The following is a 6708-nucleotide window of genomic DNA, read 5'->3' on the forward strand; positions in this document are numbered from 1 at the left end:
TGGGAAAATGGTGTAATATAAATCACAAAAATAAATGACAGTGACGTCTATAAGACAGTCAAAATAGTGTATAAGATACAGGAACTGTTCTCAAACACAAAATAAATTATTCAATATATTGGGATATCTCCTGAATGACAAATGAGAAAAGCAAGTCATGGAATTCAAGAAATAACAAGACAAACCTCACAAAGAACCCACATAAGGATTTCATATTAATGACACACAGTGAGAGAAACATTTGAGAATTAGATAGTTTAAAAGATTTTTAGTAAAATCCATTAAAGTCAAATAAAGCAAAGTATTTGCATTTTCAGCTACACTGATTTAAATCAGTGTGGAGGAGGGGATTTGGGACAAGTACTGCATTCTCTTTATATTGTTCAGCACAAAAGGCAAATGACAGCACTCAAATAATTACAGGCCAGACCTAAACTCATCAGAATTGTTTATAACTACAGCAACACTTTAGTGAAGTTTGGCTGAGCCCTACATGAGTGTTGTTTACAACCTCTGACTGCAGTTACCAAAAATCCAACCAAAAAAAAAAAAAAGCAAACAAACAAAACAAACAAAACAAACAAACAAACAAAAAACCACAAAACAACAAGATTGAGTATGCACAGCTTGGGGACCAATGCTGCTTCTTCTCTGGACAAATAAAGAAGCAAAGATGAGGAGGTCACATAATCTCTGTCCTTGGTAAAAAAAAAATCTAAAAACTCAAAAGCAGAAATTAAATAAGCTTCTCTTCCCCCCACCCCCCCACCCCATAGATTACAAAGGAGTTTTGACAGAAATATCTAATTTAATATATATATCTTGTAGCAAAAGATGACTGAGCCATCATAACTGTTACAAAACTGAAGTGTTTTTATCAATCATCTGCTACACAAAGAGGGAGTACCGACACTGTTACAAACGTGTAGAAACCAATAGAGACAAAATAAAACAGAAGTTTATTTATAGCAAATATTATGACTTTTGTAAATGTATGAAAACCACAAACTCCAAATTACTCAGCATGTTATAAAATCATCTTGCTCAAAAAATTAACAAATGATTTAACAAAATATATAAAAGTACAATAAAAGCTACCATAGGTCATAGTCCACTAGTCTGCTCTTAAGGAAAAACAAACAAAAAAGAGCAATATTCCTTTTGGAGTCAGTGACAGCAGGGTTAGAACCTCTGGGGTTCTATATTTTCTTATATATATACTTTTATATATATATATATATATCACATGTATTTATAGCCCCATTTGCTGTGGGCCTGTAAGTTGTATACAAATATATATTTATATTTGTATAATATTTGTATATATATTTTATATATATATATGAAAAGCCTGAAGCTGTTCTTAGAGCTGCCCAGTATGTTAGACTGCTGTCCAGCAGGCTGCAGCAGCCAGGATGCTGAGAACTGTTGTGCTAGGTGGTTAACCAGCATGGTCACTGTGCCCAGCACAGGTCACAAAGTACTGAGCAGCAGATAACATTTTTCTTAGAAACCTTACGTGTATTAGTGTTGATGGCCAGTGATATCTATTTCTTTGAGCACATTTCTCTAGCACTCCTGGTTGGCAGGAGGCAATGACATAGAAGTTCTGCTGACATTGTTATCACTAACTTCCCTCTCTAGTGTCCATGATCTATCGTTAGAGGACTTCTGAGGTTCAGAGGTTTCAATGTCTGACTAATTAAACAAATCTATTCAATTTAGTATATCGGGAGCCAACCACATGAACCCTCCTTATTTTGATCACTACAAGCATGTGGAAAACAAACAGCCACTGCTAGTAAAGTATGCTAGTAAATGTGACTGCATAGAATCACGTCATTACTTACGTATCAAAGCTCTATTTCTATCATTCTAATGCATTTAAAGGTGTGAGCTTTAACTTTTTTTTTTTTTTTCTTAAAAAGAGCTGTAACACTTTACAGCTTCCACCATGAAACCATGGCTATCAATCTATAAGTAATCCTATCAGCGCAGCTTTTTGCTCCCATGGTTTTCAGATCAGTCCTTGCTATTGAATCACAAGTAGTAGTTTTCTAGTTTATCTTAATCTCTCAGGACCTTATCCTTACCAAAGCTTAAGTCAAGTTTTGTATTTAAACAAATTCTTGCCAAAAGTGTTAACTCATTGATCAAAATGCCTGCCTTTCTAGTCAGGCCTACTCATTCTAACCACATGTTCATTAAATGCTATTTTATCTAAGTGTCTCTCAGTAAATCAAATATTTAATTGCAAAAGTCTTCAAGAGGTGTGGGCCAGACCTTGAACAAACATTCCGTCTAGCTGTCCAGTCTTGTCCTTGATGTGGAACCTTCAGGTTCCTTGGAACTAACTGAAGAAAAATGTTAAGTCACTGAAACAGATTACAGCTACTCGCTCAAGAACTCAGAGTACTGTGAACTCTGCAACCTGAAACTGGATTTGAGACCTAGCAGGATAATAAACAGGTAATGAAGTAACTAGAAAGTTCTTTCCTGTGAGTATTATGAATAGGAATCAAACCCAAAGCCAACTGCAGGTGGGAAGAGTGGTTTACTAATGGGCATTATTGACTGGAATTAAACTGAGTAGTCCATGTACTGCTTTGATGATCTCAAGAAACGAACAGAAAAAATGCCTGCTATCATAGTTTAGTAAGTGTATATAGGATTGATTAATCTCAGAAGCCTCTTTATAGATATCTGGGACTTCCGGCTCCAAAGGAAAATCACTGCTATGGGAAGGTCCATACTGTTCTTAAATATCAACCAATGAACGGCTTCAGAGACGACTTGCCCCTACAGGAGACTGAAACAGTACAGCTCACTAAGTAAACTAAGCTCTTCTGATGTTTCTATGGTTTCTTGGCAGCAGGACAGTCAGTGAATACCCATTTTGTGTGAAATAACAGACAAATAAATTTTGTAAATGGCAGTTCAGAACAATAGGGAGAGTCTCATTTCTGGGTGTGAAATAAACAGATATGGTTTAGTATCTCACAACAGTTTTAAACAAGACCTCTAATGCTGAAAAGGTTATTTGCAACTATGGCTATGCACACTGGGAAAGTGGGAGAAAGATTCTGAAGTAGAGACAACCACTAAGGAGATACGGGAGCCATAGAATGGTTTGGGTTGGTAGGAATGTTGAAGTTCCAACCAGTTCCAACCCCCTGCCACGGGCAGGGACACCTTCCCCTAGACCAGGTTGCCCAAAGCCATGCACGTACACCCATAACCAGCATTACCTCAGACATGCTTAGGTTCAGTTTTAGCCAGCTGTTGCTTTTCTTTAAATGTTAAGCTGGACAATATAGGGAATGTACTATCTGAGATGCTGACAGAAGACAAAGTTGACCTAGCTCTCTGCCTTCTAATAGATTTAAATTATTTTTTCTTCTTAGGCTTCGCCCTTTTGGGCATAAAAGCATGTATCATATTCCCCTTTTGGGAATAAAAGCAACAGCATAGTTCCATACCAGTAATAAGTCTCTGAAATGCTACAGACAAAACACGTTTACAAAACAATATTCACTTGTATTCTAATGAAGCGATAGCAATTAAAATGTGGGAGCTCTCACATGTCCTACTCCCTGATTTTGCTTACAAAATAGGTAAGATATGTAGGTATGTTTTAATTTGAAATACGATATCTATAGCTCTTAATCAAGATAATGAGGCCCCTCACCCATTAGCAGAGTACACAATTAAAGCACTAAATACTGAAAGTCTGCCAGGTACATGGCTACCTCACAGGGTGTCCTAACATTAAGATTTGTTTCTTCCCATGCACTGTCTGGACTGCTTAAGCAACTCAAAATGGATCCTGCATACTGAGCAAAGAGACATATTGCTGATTAACAGCAAATGCTAAGCATAGGGCATATCTATACTTCACAGAAGCATAAGTGAGCAATCCAGTGCTGGAAAAGGTACCTGTATCTAATCAGCATCTAGAGGCTGCTCCTACATATGGATGCCAACAGCTGCATTAACTTATCAATTAAAGCCCTCTGCAGGGAGAAGATCTTGGGCTTGGTCCCTGCTGCGAGAACCAATTCTTTATCTCTATTCAACAGAAAAAAGAGCTGAAACAGTTTTTTTGACTGGCTCTTGAACAACCCAGGCTCAACGAAGCATTCTAACCAGCATAATTTTAAGGCATGAACTTGCACAACTAAGACATTGGAAACCAGATGAAAATGGGCCCTGCAACCAACAGATCTCTGGTCTCTGGATGTCTTGCATATGTACAGAGTGACTCTGCATGACAGGAAATGACTTGGAGTTGCACCAGTTCCTTCTCCTAAGCAAGTTTAAGCAAGACCTAGTCACTAACTTGTTCAGACTGAGACAATTCTGAGCAGCCAGTAAAACCAGCAAACAACTGGAAAACTCTGGAATCAAATAACAGGTGAATTCAGACATTTCGAAGAGCTGAACAAAATTTGCTTGGAGCAATTTTAGAATCAAAACCTTCAAGCATGCCAGAGTTCTGTTTTCAATGCCAAAGTCCTAATTGGTTTAAGTCCTATAAACAAAACAAAGTGGAAAAATATTAACACGTTCATGCTAGTGGATCAAAGAACAGAGTGATTTCCCAAGGCCACTTTGGCAAAAGAGACAAATACTGAACACACATTTCTCATGCCACAGCCTGGCATTTCCATCAGAAGATTCTTTTTAAAAGATTTATTTCCCCAGATACCCCCGATAATCTCACCAATAACGCACAGCTCTCCTACCCATCCCGTTCCCCCCCCCCCCCCCCCCCCCCTTCCCCACCCCCAGGAGTTGATCAAATTATCATCAAAGAATAACTACCCTGAAAAGACTCTGTTTTCTCTGCTGTTGTGCTAAGCAACTGAAACAAAATCAGTCTTTCCTTGTAGATCACATTTTCTAGATGCCTGATAAAATCTGTTGGTTTGCTCTGGACTCTTTCCAATTAGTCCACATCTTCTGAAGTGCACCAATTCAGATTAGTTTTGGGCACAGCACCAGGCACATTAGTGACAATGATGATTATTGAAAACTCTCTCAAAACATTTCTGTTTGTGCACTTATAGAGGGCACAATATAAGTGGAAAGAAAAATAAATAAAACCTTTTGGAAATTTAAGCCTCCCAAAAGAGTTCTATCACCTACTCAAGGATGATGGAAAACAAAGTCTGATTATTATTCAGACAGTAAGTCACAGAAAGAGCAAATAGCTGACATATTCTGGCTAAGTCAGACTGCATCCAGAATGGCGACAATGATCTAATTCCACTGAAAGAAAAACAGTTAGACGGTCTATATGAAATCAGAATTCAGAACTATACAGATTAATATCAAAAGCTGCCATAAGCCTGAAAAAGTATAATGACATAATCTGATGGTATTTTGATACCAGCTCAGAACTGTCCAGCTTCATAGAAATTTTGTTTGAAGACAAACAAAATGTATTGATGTATTTCAAGCAAAGTGTCTGAACCCAACTAAGGGGGGGAGGGAGGGAGGGAAGGCAGTTTTTCATCTTATCTGCTAACATATACAAAGTTAATACTAGCTGCAATAGGATGAGTTTTAAAAGATTAGCATTAGTGTATGTTAACATACAAACAGATAAGTTTGGGTGCAGTTTCCCCTTGGCTAAGAAAAGTGATGCTCACACACAGCTCAATGGCTTCTCTATCCGTAACACAGAATCTCAGCATAACTAATGCCAAATTTTCAGAAAATAATCTATCGTTCCCCTGTTACAAATGGAATCCATCAACTTAATGGAAGTTACAGCAATTCTAAATGGTCGCGTATCTTTTTATACCTTCATGGTGCATGACAGAGCTACCCTCCACAGTCAGGCAGGCTCTTATAGTCTCAATATAAGAAAATGCTCAACAGTGAAGGAGCCTGTCCCAGAAAGAAGACTGAATAACAGCCAGACTATTACTCAGCAGAAAGAAAAAACATGTTCTGTGGCAAAAAAAAAAAAAAAAAAAAAAAAAAAAAACACTCTTGTAAAGATGAAATTTAGGCTGTGAAACAAAAAATGTAATACTTTTTGTCTTCTTAAAACAATGGCAAAGGATTTTCACCTCCTACCTATATTCAGGTATTCATAGTGGCCTATATAGAAATAAGAGTTATCATTACTAAAAAAAAAAAAAAAAAAAAAAAAAAAAAAAAAAAAACCACAATTAGGGTTGCTTTTTGCCAAATTAATACAATATCTTGTTCCTGTTTTCTTCCAGGCTCCAAGCTACATGAAATTAATTAATAAGCTGCTTCCAGGATGTGTCTTACTCCCATTCAAAAGCAATGAAAAATTAAATTTATCATATTTAATCCCCTTACTCTCTCAAAGAGAGTATTGGGTAAAAGCAAACTTTGATGTATATGCGAATAGTGAAGATGATGAATTTAAACCAGCCTAACCTCTCATCTGGTTTTTGAAAGTTAGATGCTTAGGAATTACACTGCCTTGACAGACAGAACTACATTCATTAGAAAAAGTCTTCAGGCAAAAACACAGAATGAAACAACAACAAAACCACCACAGAATAAGCTAATTCAGTATTAAAAGAAAAATAAAAACACTATCCCTGCACTCCTTATAGAAGTCTTCATAAAATGGTCAACATTTCATGACACTATGGATTATGTACATCACAGAAGTTAAAACCAGCCAGTTTAAGGGTCATGTCTAATGACTGAACTCAATGG

Source organism: Anas acuta, chromosome 2, assembly GCF_963932015.1.
Source record: "Anas acuta chromosome 2, bAnaAcu1.1, whole genome shotgun sequence".
Lineage (NCBI taxonomy): Eukaryota > Metazoa > Chordata > Aves > Anseriformes > Anatidae > Anas > Anas acuta.